Genomic DNA, 17,955 nt, shown 5'->3' on the forward strand with positions numbered 1-17,955 from the left:
CTTCAGTTCCTTAACCTACGCATGAAGGGGTTGGAGTCATCGAGTCGCTCTGTGGTTCTGTGCGCAGCAGACCAGAATGGAACTATTCCTTCTGGCTATCCTGGTTGATGAAGAGCAATAACCATCAGTAGTTCTCTTTCTCAGAGTCTTGGGAAGAGAAAGCAGGGACCCAAGTCTACCCTCTCTTTTCCTTAGTGAGATCCCTGTTGCAGGCGAGTCGGCACCCTGGGGAAGTAAGTCTCTATCCCCTGTTTGCTTCCTAAATAACCAGCTTTTAAGCAACTTCCCAAAGTGGAAAAACCTGGCACATTTTCCAGATTTCCAACTTGTTGATTCTTTGCTGCCGTCTACCCATCTACTACCTTAAAGAGGATGGATTTGGGAGAGACATTGGTCGAGGGAGCAGGAAAGACCGTATTCTCACACACAAACACAGTAGTAGTCAATCCTTGATTCACCTTCCCAACCCTTCCCCAAAGCTCAGATTAGCTCACCAGTGAATTGCCAGAAAGGACCACTCTCCACTCTTTTCCACTGACATTTCCTAGCCTTTCCTTGTCTGAGTGCTTAATGGAGACATTATCGGGCGCAGTGACACCACAGAGCAGAGACGTGGAATTTTCTCCTAACCTCCGAGCAGTCCTCCCACAAAGAGCAATCAGCGATGTTCGGTAACACTGTCCTGCCCTTGTTTTCTCCCAGAAATGGTTGTGCCTCTGGCTGCAGACTTGCTAAGATGCCGCTGCGAGAAAATCCCTGGGCTGATTGATTCACAGATGCCACAGACGCAGGGGTTTCCGAAATGTTCGCTGAGCAAGCCACGCAGGTCCAGGAGCCGCCTGTTTGCTCCAAAAGCGGATTATCTCCGCCTTTGTTGGGATCTGCTCAGGTTCTTGCTATTCTTGTTTACCGACCCTTTGCCCAAGAAATCGCCTTTCTGGATCGACAATGGTTTTGCAAATCTGTATCTTTGCCTTTCTGGTGAGCGCCTTCCTTCTCTTCATTGGCTCGGTCACGTGGGGTTACAGCGACAGGAACGCAGAAGCTTAGCCAAATAACCGTGATCTCGGAGACTCGGGGCCATTTGCCTTTCAGCCTAAGACAGCAGCTTCCGACACCCCCGACGGCGCTCTGGGAACCTAGCGCCCCCACACCTGAGGGAACGCTTCTCCTGTCTGCTCTTGGACTATGCTGTCAGTCAATGCTTTGTTGACTCTACTTCCCTTCAGTCTCCCTTTCTGTATAACTTTAATTCTCTTCCTTCTAGGATTTCCCGTTTCTTATCACAGGGGCTTTGTGCCTCGGCTCAGCCAGACTTTGAGGAACAACGCCAGCCATCTCTCTTATTTCTTCTCCATCCCACGTCCCACATAATCCCTAGCTTACCTGGGCACACACAGTTGGGATGCTGCCGAGATAACCGCGACCCTTTGTTCTCAGGTGGTGGGCCAAGGGACTCCTGGAAGGTACAGGACAGAGGTCAACCGGAAGTTGGTTCTCTGTGTTTTGTTCTGCAAGATTAAGACCATCTTGATTTTTTTTTTCTTACCAGTGAAAGCATCCTTAACCTGTTTCTTAATTCCCCAGGTGTGATCCCTACATCCCCCCCCCCAACCTCACCTGCCCCCACAGCCTGCTTTACCTCCGGGACTCCAGCCACACAAGGCTCCCTGAGACCCTGCAGCCAGGCCACGCTCGTTCCCTGCGGAAGACCTGGGCGCTTGTTTTCTCTTCCTGGCGCGTGTCTTCCCTGTAGCTCTGCCTCATCCTTCTCGCGATCTGGGAAGCACAGGATGAGCTCAGATGTCACCTCCTTGCAGACACCTTCCCGGCCCACCCTCCCAACCTGATTTCCTATTTCCTCTCGGTCACTCTGCGATAGCCTGCCTGCTGCTTCTCCACCTCATCACTATCCCGAGGAAGTTCTGTGCGCGTTGGGAACTCGGCGTCGTGACTCCTGTTTTCTCCAACATCTCTAACCGTGTTTTGTCACAGATTATATGCTCATCAAGTGTTTGTGGGATGAACAGATCTAGGAGAAGGGGGCTAAGGAAGGACTTAGAGGGGAAAATATAAGATGATCCTCAAAAGGGACTCAGTGGCCTGACCAGGCGGTGGCGCAGTGGATAGAGCGTCGGACCGGGATGCGAAGGACCCAGGTTCGAGACCCCGAGGTCGCCAGCTTGAGCGTGGGCTCATCTGGTTTGAGCAAAAAGCTCACCAGCTTGGACCCAAGGTCTCTGGCTCGAGCAAGGGATTACTCAGTCTGCTGAAGGCCCACAGTCAGGGCACATATGAGAAAGCAATCAATGAACAACTAAGGTGTCGCAATGTGCAACGAAAAACTAATAATTGATGCTTCTCATCTCTCTGTCACTGTCTGTCCCTCTCTCTGACTCTCTTTCTGTATAAAAAAAGGGGGGTGGACTCAGTGGAGAGAATGGCCTTATTGGTTTGGGTTTTAGCATTTAGGTCTTGTAGCTCTTAAGGGGTTTCCAAACATGGGCCAGCTCTGAGAGGTGCCAGGGTTGCGGTACCTGCTTCAGCCATCCTCTCTGTGGAAATTGCTCTCAGGGGTGTGTGCCCCCTGACCACAGAACTCAGCTCTCCTTTCTACGGTCTCCTCCCGCCTCAGATTTAAGATACTGAGAATAGTATTATTAAGAGTCCTGGCTCGGCACTCACTCTGCCTTTTCAACTCCGCCAACAATGTCACCTCCTGTCTTCTCACCCCTTAAGGAAGTCTCACCCCTTAAGGAAAAGAAGTAGAAGCCAGTCCTCACTGACTCACTATTTTGTAATCTCTTATTCTCAATTGTCTCCAGAAGGAGTGCTATTTATTTCTGTAAAGTTAAATAATCGCTCATCCATTCATCACCTGTTATTATTCCTAGAAAGTGAGTTAAGCCTATGAACAGACAGGTCCCTGGCGGCCCCTGGAACTGAGAGGCACCTTTCTTCTGTTTCAGTGGGATGAAAGAACAGTGGACGAGCCCCACGCCCAGGGTGCAGACCCCCATCTCATCAAGCCCCCCTTTCTTCAGCGACACTCTCCTAACCATACTGTTCCCCAAGTAACCATCCTAGGCAGCGGCTAATCGTGTTATGTCTTTTTTAGGAGCCCAGACTAACTCCATCTGGGGACTCGGGTTTTCTTATGCTGAGCTTTGGAAACTTACTCTGCTCAGACCATCAGTCTCAGTTATTCCCGCGCTTCTCCAATAATTCTCTCTCTCTCTCTCTTTCTCTCTCTCTTTCTCTCTCTCTCTCTTCAGCCAAGTTATTTGCTCCACTGTCCTTTCACCTTCATTTTTATTCCTGTGGCGCCTTGCATAGAATTTAGATCAGCTAGAACCTTAAAAAGTTATCCAGCCCAACCCTTCCACGACATCATAAAGAAAACTGAAGTTCGCAGGCTTTGAGTCCGAAAGCCAGTCCTAAAAATGTTAACTCCCTGACGAGTAAGGCTCTTTACCCTGTACGTTGTCACCAGTCCTTGCTCGGTGTATTTCCACGTGGCTAGAAAATTAGCAGCTGCTATCAGGCCCAGGGAAAGTTCTCAAACCAAGTAGGGACTTAAGAGTGAGGTTTTCTTGAGTGAACCAGGGAAGAGGAAGAGGAGGAGGAGATGGTCTAAAGCAGTGGTCCCCAACCTTTTTTGGGCCACGGACCGGTTTAATGTCAGAAAATATTTTCCCGGACCGGCCTTTAGGGTGGGATGGATAAATGCACAAAATAAAATTATGCGACTGGCGTAAAAACTGGTATTTTTTAATATAATTGTCAAACTTATGAGACAAGTGTCAAGAGTGAGTCTTAGACGGATGTAACAGAGGGAATCTGGTCATTTTTTAAAAATAAAACATTTTTAAAAAATAAAACATCGTTCAGACTTAAATATAAATAAAACGGAAATAATATAAGTTATTTATTCTTTCTCTGTGGACCGGTACCAAATGGCCCACGGACCGGTACCAGTCCACGACCCGGGGGTTGGGGACCACTCGTCTAAAGGGATTCGCGTTTGCCCGTCGGAGCGTCCCCTGTGCTGCTGCTTGTCCGGATGGGCCGTCCGAGTCATGAGACTGCGACACACTGGTTTCTGAGCCACTGAATCTTTATCAGTCTGAACCTTTGAACTGATCTCAACACTGCAGGAAAGAACACGCACACCTGTCGCCCTTCCCCGTTTGGTATAAGGCCAGGTATAGAGTACAGTGGGGTGTCGCTAAGGCCAGAGTCCGAAGTCCAGTCATCGTTGATGAACGGTGTCTCAGTGGTCATTCCAACAGGCCAGCTGATGCTAATGGCTCCCTACGTGAAACTTGATCAAAAAGCTTCAGAGCTGCTGGGCCCCTACGGTTTGCAGAGGAAAACAAGGGGACGTAGATCTTTCAGAAGGTGAGGCCGCAGGGGCACAGGGATGGGCTGGGCGAGGCCACATTTATGAGGAGACGGGAGAGAGTCACCCGTCCTCAAAGCTCTCTGCACCCCACAGAGACCCGGTTCTCAGCCGACGTGTGAGCTAACGATGAAGACCAACAAAAAAAGCCTAGCGAAAAAATAAGTAAATGCAAGAAAACTGGCTTTTTCTCTGGCTTCTTTCTGTTTGCAAACCTTCCCATTAAGAGAACACAATAATGGATCGGTCTCATTAGGAAGAAAAGCAAATTGTTTGAAATAGACCTCAAAGAGGAAGAAAAAAAGCTGTCATTTTCTTTAAGGACACTATTAGGTTCTTATTGGCAAGACAAAAGAGTAATAAACTTCAACGAGAGCAAGCGACTGTAAGTTGATAGGTTGGATGGAGGGAGGCAGAACAACCTTTGGATGAGAGAGAGGGAGGGAGGGAGGGAGAGAGAGAGAGAGAGAGAGAGAGAAAGAGAGAGAGAGAAAGAGAGAGATGGTCTTTCAATTAGCCTCTCCTGAAGCAATGACTTCTGACTTGACCCCTCATTGAGAGCATTCTTGAGTCTGTTCCAGTGGCGAAATTCTTACCTCATGGGTACAACCCAGGAATTTTAAAAACTCCACAGGAGCCTGCATAATCATCAGGTTGCAGTAGCTGATTTTCTAATTGTAGGAACTGATGTCCAAAATGGTTAAGTGACTGGCCCGTGCTCACCCAGCTCCAGAATGTCAAGGACACATGATCGAAGCCGGTAGGAACGGCAGCCTCCTCTCCTCCGGATGGAGAACCTGTTTGTTCGGTCCAGATCCGCAGAGCATCGTGCCATCACTCCAGAAGCATATTTGGGGAATGCTGGATTTATCTGAGATGATTGCACGAATCGAGGGGTCCCCAGGTCCCCGTTCCTAACTGGGGCGGGCTTGCAGCAGCACAAGGAGTGTCAGGAGAGTCTCCTCCTCTTGCTCTCTCACCGCTGTACCTCGGTGACAGTTAACACCCTTCCCCTACTCGCTTTCCTAGTTAGGACAGAAACAGTGCTTCTTCGCCCCCCTGCTGTCAAAAGGAATGAAGCCAGAAGACCCTGCTAGCCTTGGGTGAGTTATGGGACCCTCCAGAACTGTGAGAGAGGCCAGACAACTCGGAAATGACAAGCTCTTCCCTTGTAATATATAGTAGGGGCTCAGAAAGAAGGAAAACGCAAAAATTTCCTAAGTACTCTGGGCCGTTTTCCTCTCGTGCGTCCCTCTCAGAGAAGTCTGGACACGTTTTTATTTGGAAAGGTGCGTCGTGACATTTTATATCATTCCTCCACCTATTAATAGCTCCGGCTGCCCCAGGTGCTCATTTTCAAGATGCCCTGAGAGAAGGGGGACTTCTGGCCACCGCTGTGCTGCTGACAGTTCAGGGAATGGCAGGTCTGAATTGATGTATGGTAGGCCCCGTGCTTTCTCTAGATCTCTCTTCGAAAACTGTGATGGGCTCAGTATCCTCCTGGGCCCTACAGATTTTAATATGTCAGCGATTCCCTGTTTTATTGGAACGTGCATGGTTGTGGCTGACGGATGGTCTTCCAGGCCCTTTTCTGTCTCCACGTGTCACTGCAACCCTGTCTACATCCCCGTCTTTTCTCCGAATAGCCTCTCCAGGCAGAAAACACCCAACCACTGCTGTATAGATTCTCAGCAGAACAGCGAGTCATACAAATACTTCTTAAGTCACCCGCCCACATGGGTTCGTAATGACAGCGAGATGGAATTGGAAAGTGAGGCTAGAACAACGGGAATGGGAAGTAACAAAAGTTCCTCAGTTCAGAATCATCCCGGTGGCAGCCCTCTGGCCACGCCCCTATCCCCGAGGCAGTTTCCTGGGCTGTAGCCTCAGGGCCACCCCCTAGGTGGCTTACTGCCATCCCTGGGAAGGAGACAGGGTATTTCCCAAGAGCCTCGGAGAGTGCCAGCTCTGTCATCGCCGTGCCCGGCCAGGCCCCGGCCTTCACATGACACCCTTCTCCTATGATGAAGCCCAGGGAGATGGCTCACTGCCTCAGTTTCTCTCAGCGTTCTAATAGGTCTTAAAAATATGCTTTAATGTCCACTCCCACTCCTAAGCCAGTGCTGCTTTACTTGTGTCTCTAACAGTCGTGCCTTGTGTGGGCATTTCTTACAGTGGAATTCCACAGCATGCGGTGTGATGGTTTTGAGGTCTGTCCAAACGTGTCCACGACCTGCTCTGTCCTGAGCTTGTGTTAGAAGTCCGTTCTTTTTTCTGTTGCTGATAGCACAATATTCTGTTGACAGGGATAGGCCACGTTTTCTTTGTCCGTCCACCCGCTGATGGACGTTTGGGTTGTTTCCAGTTTGAGGCGATTCTGCTCTTATGAACATTCATATACATTCCTTTGCATGGACATATGTCTTCCAATAAACCGCTTAACTGCCACTGATTATGTGCTCATGTGCCCTAATCTGTTCTACTCACTTTTGGTGAATTACTGCCAGACTCGACAACAACTGGGGAGGCAGGAATTTGAATCAGGAGGCCAACGCTGCTAAAGGAGCAGCTCACTTGACATGTTTCTGGGGCTGGACCTCAAGCCCATGCCTTCTTGCCAGCCCAGACAGACTCTCTAACTCCCCATCGGAAGAGCAGGGTTTGCCCTGGGCTTCCACAGCAGGCCCCTTGGCCCACCCTCCAGCCAAATCAAAAATCTCCACGGCGGCCACTTCCAATGGATTTGAGGTTTGCGAGTCTACCCCGGGATTATTTCACATCGAAATGTTACCTTCCAAATTACAGCCGCCCCAGATGTCCCTTCCAACCTCAGTGTTAGCTCTGATACACAGACCAGTGCGAGTGTATGCGTCGTCTGCTTCCTCCTTAGCCCCAGGGTGGGCGCCCAGTGAGGAACAGCCCTGGCCCCCGGAGGCCAGGCCGTGTGACAGAAAGAGGAGGCTCACACCCGCCAGTCTGAATTGCCTGGAACCGGTACAAGGTGAATGAGAGCTTTGATGATTTAAAATCCTGTGCAAATTCCCAGGCCACTCACAACCCACATGGAACCTATTTCCCGCCTAAGTTACGCGGATGCCGTGACACTACATTACGAGTAGACGGGGGAGCTGGATGTGACGCAATCTGCTACCATGTATGACCGTCTGTTTCCGCCTGTCTCCCAGGTAGCAGGAATTGGATAATCTACAGCTTCTAAAACACACATATGGACATATCTGTTTTCTAAAAAGCATATATGGTGAGAGGGGATACATATTTTTTTTTTTTGCACTTACACATCCCAGGCATTGTTACGAAGTTCCTGCAGTGTTCCGGGCACAGTGCAAGGCACACAGCCTTCAGCAGGAAGCAAAGTGGAGAGCCCCCTTCCTCCCAGGGTTTGTGATCTTATAGGAAAGATGAAAGCTGTGGGGTGAATGTCTGTGTTCCCCTCCCCCCACAAGTTGCAAATGTTGAATCCTAATCCCTAACATGATGGTCACTGGAGGCGGGGCCTTTGAGGTAATTAGGGATGAGGTCATGAGAGTGGAGCCCCCATGGTGGGGGGGTGTATGGCCTTCTAAAGGGATGAAGAGACCCGAGGCTAGCTCTCTCCCTGCCACGTGTGGACACAGCGAGCAGTCGGCCGTCTCCAAAGCAGGAAGAGGGCCTCCACCAGCACCTGACTGTGCTGGCTGGCTGTCCTCCTGATCGTGGGCCCCATCCTCCAAGACTGTCAGAAATAAACGCATGTCACTGAAGTCACCCGGCCTCTGATACTGGTTAGAGCAGTCCGACCTAAGACCGTGGGTGTTCAATAACCAGATATGTCATTGAAGTTGTGGGAAGAGCAGTGATAAATGACAGTCAGAGGACATTGACGTATCTGTCAGGGGCCAGAGGCAGCGGGTGTATGTTCAGCTTTGCATTGAAACAAACACAACCAAGCAAAACTAAACAAAACAAAACAAAACAAAACAATCAAAGCACATTTTCTTAAGCCGGGGTGTGGAGGAAGACTTCGCGGGGACCAGTGACATACCCCAGTGACTTAGAATATGAGACTGACCAGGAGAGATGGAGAGAAAAGGACCCATTTAAAAATGTACAGTCCTTTTCTTTGTCTTGTTTAAAAATATTCTGCAAATCTTCTGTAAAGACTGGCAATTTCTCTATCAGGCCTGGGTAACCTAATGTATCAATTCTCCATTTTCCCTGCCCACGTTAGTGATAACGTATCTTCCATTAACCTACGCTGAAAGAGCCGTTTCTATTCTAAGAAACTATTTCTGTTCCCCTGTAACTTTCTTAAAGATATGCCTCTGGGCTGTAATACCCCAAGCTCATCCTCAGCTGAAATGTGAATACTTTTGCCAAATTCCAATATCATTGACGGAGCCTTTTCTGAGTCATTTGATCATGGGGACGTGGGGATGTCCTTTCTTTAAAGAGACTCAAAATTGAATTTGCCTTTTGGATACGTACTTACCGCAGATGTGGTCTTCGATGTCAGCAGTATACTCTGACCTTTATTTTCTAGTATTTCATGAGTGAGCAAAACAACAGGTTTTCCTTGTTCTGAAATTTCTTTTAGCAACTAAGGGGATGTTCCTGCTCTTGTCTCTTTCTTTTGTAATCTCAAATGACACGCTGCATTTTATCTTGTCTCTTTCTCTCTCTCTCTAGGCTCAATTTTTTTTTTTTTTTTTTTTTTTTTTTCACAGATTCTTATACAGCTTCTCTGGCTAATTCCGGTTCCTTTCCAGTTGTCAGAAGCCTTCAGTTACGTGATCATTTTTCCTTAAAGAGATCTATGACTCAAGTGTAGTTTTACCTTTCATAATCGCCCCCCATCAACTTCGCTTTTTGAAAATATACCGTCCTGTCGTGTGTCCTCCTGAAGTCACCAGTGGTCCATCTTTCTTCCAGTTGCTGTCGTTGTTCACAATCCTTTTGTCTCACGGATGTCTTTCATTCTTTTCACTGGGAAGAAGTGTGTATAAAATTCCCCTCATTTCTCACGGAGGTTAGGTTGTTTTATGGTTTGTGTCACAAAGCTTTTATAATTCTGTGAAGTTTTACTGACTCATATTGAAGGTGTTAACGTGCAAAGAAATTTCAGTCTGTAGAAGCTGCTGGTTTATCCTGAAAATAGGAATAATTCAGTTGTTTGGATATGCCTCTCATATTTTTAAGGAATAAAACATGGTGTTGATGTCACTGAATATCTCTTAGACTCTCACTTTTACTGTAACAGTAGAGGAACTAAGGCAATACTGAAAAAAAAATTAGGACAAGGACGGTACAAGGCCTTATATTATACTAAAAACAGACAAGAATAGAGCGACAAGTAAGATATGGCTTCTGCCTCTATAAAGACCTTATACTTCAGTAGGTTAGGATGAAAAGAATGTTCTGATATCCGTAAAAATGAATATTAGGTAATAAGAGTCCAAGGGAAAGAGGGAGATTTATAAAGGCTGAGTAGTTGTAGGAATTCAGCATTGAGTCCTGGGACCCTCATTTTTCAGGTCAGCATGGAGTGGGGGGGGGGCAGGAGGAGCCCAGTTAATCAGGCATGACTTGCATTAGCACTTGATATTTATATTATTAGTGAGGAGCTTTGTTTTTACCCCAGATCTCTCGGGCAGTGTATGTTCTCTCAGTAAGGAGGTCCTCCCCCTTTTATTGAAGGAGGAGACTGGGAGAGGAGCTTGGGGTCTGGAAGTGGCTTGATCTCTGGCCACATTGCCTTTTCTGATAAAATTATCGTCGTCGTCATCATCAGTCATCATCATCATCATCATCATCATCACCATCATCACCATCATCATCACCATGATCTGTCTTTTGTTTTGATCAGGTGTATTAGATTTTTGTCGAAAGTGATGGAGATCATTTTTTAGGGTGAGACATCATTCATTGCAGGGTTGTATCAGATTGAGGGGAAAGTAATCATCAGCCCACTTGGAGGACCCTGACAAAGGGAAGAATGAGCCAAAGGGCAAGTAGAACTAAATGAAAGCCCCAAGCAGAGCCACTGGCCAGAGCAGGGGCTCAGGGAGCAGAATGTCTCCATCCCTCTTCCCTTCCTCCAAGTCCAGGATGGTTGAGTCCAACGCTCTCCTGTGTCTCCATTGAGGTTCGTATAAATGTATTTGGAGAAAGCTTCAGGGACTCGTGAGTCAGGGGGACCAGTTCTCAGAGTTGGCGCCTTCCTCCTCCACTCCTGATGTACTCGGGACTTCTTGATGACAGCACTGCCCTCGTCACCTAACGATGGTCCTCCTCCTTCGAACCCTGCGTTTTCTGGAGCTGCGAGCCTGATGGGAAAGGGGATGAGTCCAGCTGCGGGACGCGGTTGGCGACCTAACCTTCTCTGCCGGGGTGACTGAGATGCTGTAGAGGCAGTTATCCAGGATGGCTAACTGGGACTTTGCAAACATTCTATTGCAATGATCCACCTGCACATTGACCCTCTCCCTAGACTTATGGGAGCCTTTCTGAATATTAAACTTATTACCCGGCCTGGGGCCTTTCTTTTCTCCCCCCCCCCCCCCGTAATGTAAAAGTGATGTGGGTGGCTGATTCAGCATTATGGTATATTTGAGCTTTCCACCTCCCCTCTGAAGTGTGTCTGGACGGATATTTTGTTTCCAGGAGGGAGATAGAATTCCTCCTTTGGTGATACGGCTCTCTAGAAGGTTACCGAGAACTTAGGCTTGAACGCTTTCTGATGTCATTGTATCATATTCTATAGAGTACCAGAGAATACGGTTTGGGAAGGTCTTGGAGAAAATGTATGGGATAGGATGACAGCGTCTAGCATCAGGGGCACCCGACTCGAATATGATATCAGGATAGGCTTCCCTACAGAAGTGAACTGATGGATTGCAGGTAACCAGAGGAAGGCGTTGGGGAGGGGAGAGAAGGAATATGTGTGAACTGCGAGGGAAAGCCGTGTTCTAGGAACGGAGCAGAAGGCTGGGTGGCAGGGGCAGAGGGAGGGAGCAGGGCACAGAAGTGACACTGATGCAGAAGTGAGGAGGGACCAGCTCCGACCTACAGGGTTCCTGGATCGTCCTAAAGGGGTACGGACTCCATTTCCAGAAACATGGAAAGGCAAAAAATAAGGGGTGTAATGATTAGATTTGTTTTTAAAAGACCGTTTCGTCCGCCATGTGAAAAAAGGATTGGAAAGAGGATTCACAGGTGACACTGAGCGAACCAATCAGAGGTTGTCACACTATGCAAGGGGCCATGACAGCACAGAACAGCGTGATCATTGGTCCATGTCCCTTGGGCCTTTCCAGTCTTGTCAGGAAGTGGACAAGCCTACCCAGGGTTCGTAGTGGACCCTGTGATGTGCCATCGGAATTAAGCCAGTCCAAGCATGCAAAGGGGAAGGCCACTTCAAAAATCACAGGAGCATCTCCTCACGTGCGGAGCAGGACCCAAGAGGCCCAGCGCCCTGGGGTTGGCTGGCTTTGTGTGTTGCTCATGTGTTGTTGTTTTGATTTTAGTGACCACTGTTTCCAGGATAAGAAATTACTGTCAAAGTAGCGTTCCCACTGTTCTGTCTTATGTTGAGTTTTTTTAAGTAACAAGCACACACACCTCTTACGTTCAGTTTCATGTTCCCTTTGTCGGGCAAGCAGGAATCAAGGTTTTGTCCATTTTATTTCAGAGAGGAGTAAGTGAATTCCTCATCCCTTGCTCCCCGTCACCTGTCAGTCAGTACAGTCAAGAAGGGTGTAGAGATAAACCTCTTCTAGGAGGGCCACAGGGGGCACCGCTGTGAACCAGCAACACGGACACACAGCATGCAGGACACTAAAGACTACAGATGAAGAGAAGAGGGCTGGGAAGACCTCCCCAAGCCATTCTCTCTCTCCTAAGAACTCTGGAATGGCTGGCAGTCGGGAAGACTTACACAGAGTTCTCCTGTAGCTCTCGGGGCCCCTTCTTACAAACACCCATCTGACACACCGCTCTCCTTATTTATCACTTCCCACACCCACTGACGGCTCCTGCCCTGGGGATTGCCAGTCAAGTGCATGGATTTACTGTGATAAGAAAGTTCCCAGCCCTGGCCAGTTGGCTCAGTGGTAGAGCATCGGCCCTGTGTGTGGAAGTCCCCGGTTCGATTCCCGGCCAGGGCACACAGGAGGAGCGCCCATCTGCTTCTCCACTCCTGCCCCTCTCCATCCTCTCTGTCTCTTTCTTCCCCTCCTGCAGCCGAGGCTCCATTGGAGCAAAGTTGGCCCGGTCGCTGAGGATGGCTCCATGGCCTCTGCCTCAGGCACTATCTGCCTCAGGCACTAGAATGCCTCTGGTTGCAGCGGAGTGACGCCTCAGATGGGCAGAGCATCGCCCCCTGGTGGGCATGCTAGGTGGACCCCGATCAGGCGCATGCAGGAGTCTGTCCATCTGCCTTCCCGTTTCTCACTTCAAAAAAATACAAAAAAAAAAAAAAAAAAAAAAAGTTCCCAGGCTCTACTGGTGGATCTCTTCTGAAAAGAAATAGACTGGCTTCTACGGACATACCGAGAAAGAACATTTTTAGTTGATCACGTAAAGGAGCGTGGGGAAAGTTCTAACCCCTGATTTCATATTGGCTCAACTCTTGGCTCCATCCACCTGGGAGCCTTGAGCAAGTCCTGTAAGCTCCCTGAGTTTCTCCAGGAAAATGAGATGGTTAGGCTGACTGAGCACCCCGGTGGTTTTGCACACTTAGTCTCAGGTACAGATTTTTATCCAGAAGAGCCATGAGCTTGACTTTTCTCAGAAGCTCCATTAGCCACAGGATACTGGCCACGGTGGGTGGCTATGGGAATATGAGTTTTCACTGAACCTGGTGGTTACTCAGATGGAAGGAATGGCTTCTCCGGGCTGAGGAGGGTCATAGTCTCCCACAGTGTGCATTCGCAGGCCACGCCCTGAAAATTCCGTCTTATCTGACGTGATGCAGTGTAAGGAAGCTGAGACATCTGAATCAAAGAAAGGGGATAAAGACGGAGGGAAAGCTGGGGAGAGTCCCGCATGGGGCAAAGCTGTTGAACACTGGGAAGGCTGGGTCTTGAGAAGACTCGGGGACACGTTACCGCCATCCCAAATATTGTGAAGAATTGTCCGGAGAAGAGAAATGAGACTTACCCCGATTCTGCCTTTCCTAATAGACGGGGAATAAGATCTGTTGGAATTGCAGGGGGTTTAATTTGCGCTCAGCGTGGAGAAGAGATTTCTGACAACAGTATCTAACCAAGAGTGGAATGGGACCTCGCTCTGCTTGTACGAGGAGTGATGAGGAAGGGACTGGTTATTAATAGCACTGATTATAAGAGGCAATGACATGAGTGTTTTTGCATGTATTAACTCAGTCCTCACAACCACCTTTGGGGGTACTTTCTGTGCTCATTCCCATAGGACACAGGAAGAAATTGAGGCACTTGGTGGTGAGGCCACTGGCCTGCGATCACACAAGGAGGTGGTGACAAAGCCAGGATTTGAACCTGTGCCGTCTGATGGTAGTGTCCACAGGTGTAGCCATGTTGCTGTGCTGCCTCCAGGTGGGCATCACGTAGAGAATCTGTGGATGGATTTCCGCCCTGAGATTCTAAGGTGGTCTTTGGAGGGTCTGCCCGGGGCTGTGCATTCCGTGGTGCCGAACACGAGCCAGCAAGCCAGGGCCGTGCTGCCCTCCTGCACGTGCGACCAGCCCATCGTTCTGCCCCCTCTGCACAGACACCCAGCTCCCTTCCCCACGCCATCCGGAGTTAGGATTGTAGTTCTTGGTCAAGTTTTCTTTGTCTGTTACATGGATGTCGTTTGTGTGATCCATTTCAGCCATCCCGTGACATTCCTTAAAAACAAAAATAAAGGCCCTGGCTGGTTGGCTCAGCGGTAGAGCGTCAGCCTGGCGTGTGGGGGACCTGGGTTCGATTCCCGGCCAGGGCACATAGGAGAAGCGCCCATTTGCTTCTCCATCCCCCTCCCTCCTTTTTCTCTGTCTCTCTCTTCCCCTCCCGCAGCCAAGGCTCCATTGGAGCAAAGATGGCCCGAGCACTGGGGATGGCTCCTTGGCCTCTGCCCCAGGCGCTGGAGTGGCTCTAGTCACAGCAGAGCGACCCCCCGGATGGGCAGAGCATCGCCTCCTGGTGGGCAGAGCGTCGCCCCTGGTGGGCGTGCTGGGTGGATCCCGGTCGGGCGCATGCGGGAGCCTGTCTGACTGTCTCTCCCCGTTTCCAGCTTCAGAAAAATACAAAAAACAAACAAACAAAAAAAACAAAAATAAAAAATCACAAAAAACATTGCAAGAAAACAAAACAAAGCAAAACAGAAGAGCCCTGCTTTCTGGGTATGGGCTACAGCTAGACCGTTCTTCCAGATGTGATGGATAACTGTCCTCTCCTCCATCAGAGGCTGTACCTTATGCCAATGAGGGCGACCTGGGCTTAACCCGCCCTTTGTCCCTTAGGAAACACCAGTGCTTTCTAGTCCAGGGAGGGGAAAGACTCCCTTTCCGATCGCTAGGATCTGTCTGAAGGTAACTGGCCCAGAAGGAGAGCTGACCCCGTTTCATAGACAAGTGCTTTGAAATAATCTCACAGCAGGCAGTTCAGGGGTGCGTGGGCCCCGCTGTCCATCACACTGCGTCCGTCTGGATTTGAACGCGTGCTTTACTCGCGCGAAGAGGATACTGCACATTTTATGGCATCCATCAACAGGAATGCGCATATGGTTTCAAATGAGGGTTTTCAGGCTCTTGAAACCAATGACTTCTGCCTAAGTGGAAATGCCAAAGCCGAGGTGTGTCGGCCACTAAGAGAACCATTTTCAAAATAATAATAAAGACACACAGCGATGCTGTGACACAGACATTGTGTGTGTCACACACACACACACCTTTTTAAGAGATATTTCCAAAAGTCTGTGTCAAACAGTGTTAACCTGGAGAGATGCAGAAATGTCAGACGCATTACATGGGCAGGACTTGCGGCTGGCATTTGGCAGCCAGTGGGGGAGGCGTCCCCCGGCCACTAATTCCTCAGGAGCCTCAGGCTGAGTCTGTCTACAGGGAGGAGAGAGCAGTGGGAGGGGGAGGGAGCCCAAACTGCCTGTAATGTTTTTCCTTCGCAGCTGGAGGAGGCCTCAGCTGTGTCACGCTGGGGCTGCCAGGGATGTTCTGCAGTTAGGGGGACACGGGGGGGGGGGGGAAGAGCATCTCCTTCCCGCCGTGTGCCAGGGGTGGGCCAGCCGCTCCTGGCCGTCAGGGTGGCTGGCATGACGAAGGCCAGGCACGCCGGCTTGTGGGGGGGGGGGGGGGGACGTGCTGCGCCTCGCTTCTAGCCCAGGAATGTTCCCCCGTGGGAAGGTTGCGATGGTGCCCCTGGGCTGCAGCTCTGCGAGGACCCATCCTAATCGACTGAGTGGGTGGGAGCGTTGGCTTTTACCCTTCGGTGGGCATCTACGGGAGGAGGGGACTGGGCAGTGAAACTTAGAGTCGTCATCAGCTCTTGTCACCTGGCATAACGTCTAGTTCCCGTCAGGCTGAAGTGGGAAGTTTTTCCCGTTCCCTTCCTGACGGCTGCCAGCTACAGCACCGGAAAAACGTTCTCTGGAAGTAGATGTAAAATGCCATTTCTTGGCTGTAAACATAGGTTATGTCCAGCGTCTTGTGTTTGTTGCCAAAATACACTTTAAGTTCCTCTCTGCACATCTGTTGCATTTTTTCACCCTATGGGGACCTATCGGGGGTCTTTTGTTCTCTGTGCACTGATTGACTTGAACCTTCCTTGATTGTAGCTCTGTGTTAAAAAAAAAAATTATTTTAGTAGACAAAAAAGGAAGAGAAGGGAGATGATGCATTCTATTAACAGAACTCCCCTTCACAATGCGCGGTACTCCCGTGCTCTGTCCCGAGTGTTTAGTATGCCGAGCAGACTTTTAAGGAACCCTGGAGCCCTCTGCCACAGGTGGCCGGGTTTGTTGACAAACCTTCAGATGTACCTTCAAAGGGCACGCTGCTGTCACATCCATTTAGATGGAGTGGTAATGATCCCTGGCATTTTAGGGCCCTTATGTTTTACAAAGTAGTTCTCCCGCTATTACCAAGTCGATCTGGTGTTATCACTGCCTCAGCCCTGAGCGGTCGGTTCTTATTGCTGTCTGCATCAGCTGCGCTTTGTCAGCGAGGAAGCTGAGGACAAAGGACTCACCCGGGGTCATACGGCTGGCCGGTAAGTGGCCGTGGGGTAGTTTACCCACCTCCTGTCTCAAGCTCAGTTTTTCTTCTGTAGATCACCTGTAGAAGGGGCAGATCCAGCCACGTGAGCAGAGACTCCTACTTCCACAGGCCTGTGCTATGTGTGTACATGCATATAGACCCGTTTGGACAGATGGACACATTGGGGGTTTTGCCTCCTTTATGGCTCTCCAGGCCGCAGTAGACAAGTCGTGGAGCAGAACAAGTTTAACTTGAACACCCCCCCACCTTTTTCTGCCGTATACCCCTACACATGTGCACGTGTTCTCACACATGTGTACGCATGCACATGCTCTAACAATGCACACACACATGCTCTCACATGTGCACACATGTATACATGCTGTCACACATGCACTTTCAGATGTGCATATCACACATATGCATGCTCTCAGGCACACATACATGTATGTACACATGCTCTCCCCTGTGTGCACACACCCACGTATGTATGCGCATTGCACATGCACACTCACACTTTCACATCCCCACACACAGGTGCACACACTCACACATACACACACTTCGCTCCCTCGGTTCAGGAACCCTGAAGTGCTGGGAGCTCCCTCTCATTGAAGAAGGGCACCATCAGTAGATCTGATAAAGGGTTAATATTGCCTCTCACCGTCTAGAGAAAACAAAGGCACGATTCCGTAACAGAACAATTTCATGTGCACTTGTTTGAGTAGAAGGGGTCGGGAAGGGAGCGGGAGAACTCCGGCCTCCTCTGAGTCATCGCACTCCATTCGCCTCAGCCTCTGAGAACGAGCAGACGGGTCCCCAGACGCCAGGGAGGGCAGGTGCCCCCGTCGAGAGCCTGCGTTTTCTTCCGTGGATTCAGACAAGCTCAGTGTTCTCTCAAGAACCAACCTTGAGAACCAAGAACAGCTCATCAAGGACCTAGAAGCACGTTGTAACGGCTGTTTAGACTCACCGCACATGCTTGAGGGGGCTGTGATCGCCTTCCCCCAGGGCCACCCCCTCCGCTCCCCAGCTGAGGCCACACCTCTAACAGCAGGTGGCCGCTGACTCCGTGTGAGCACTGTCATGACGCAGACACATCGGTGTCGTGCCAGGGTTACGTGGGACGCCGGAACCTCATCTACCTCTCCTTACGCTTCGCCAGGAGAGCAAGGGGTGCTGCGTTCCTTCAGCTCCTTTGTTGGGACAGTTTTTAACATTGTCGAGCATTCTTCTTAGTTCCTTGAACACGCCTTGGTTACTGTCTAGAACAGCAAACGCACCTCCCCCCACCCTCAGCCAGGTCTACCTCACGCGTGCATCAGCG

General features: G+C 49.7%; 1 protein-coding gene and 1 non-coding gene across 4 annotated transcripts in view; both read left to right on the forward strand.

Annotated features, from left to right (window-relative positions):
- TENM2 (teneurin transmembrane protein 2) overlaps positions 1 to 17,955 on the forward strand; it is a 1,118,865-nt gene that overhangs the window by 623,058 nt on the left and 477,852 nt on the right. The window lies entirely within an intron of this gene.
- Positions 12,489 to 12,564, forward strand: TRNAT-UGU (transfer RNA threonine (anticodon UGU)). The gene has a single exon. It is a non-coding gene; the product is annotated as a tRNA-Thr (tRNA).

Source organism: Saccopteryx bilineata, chromosome 4, assembly GCF_036850765.1.
Source record: "Saccopteryx bilineata isolate mSacBil1 chromosome 4, mSacBil1_pri_phased_curated, whole genome shotgun sequence".
Classification (NCBI taxonomy): Eukaryota; Metazoa; Chordata; class Mammalia; order Chiroptera; family Emballonuridae; genus Saccopteryx; species Saccopteryx bilineata.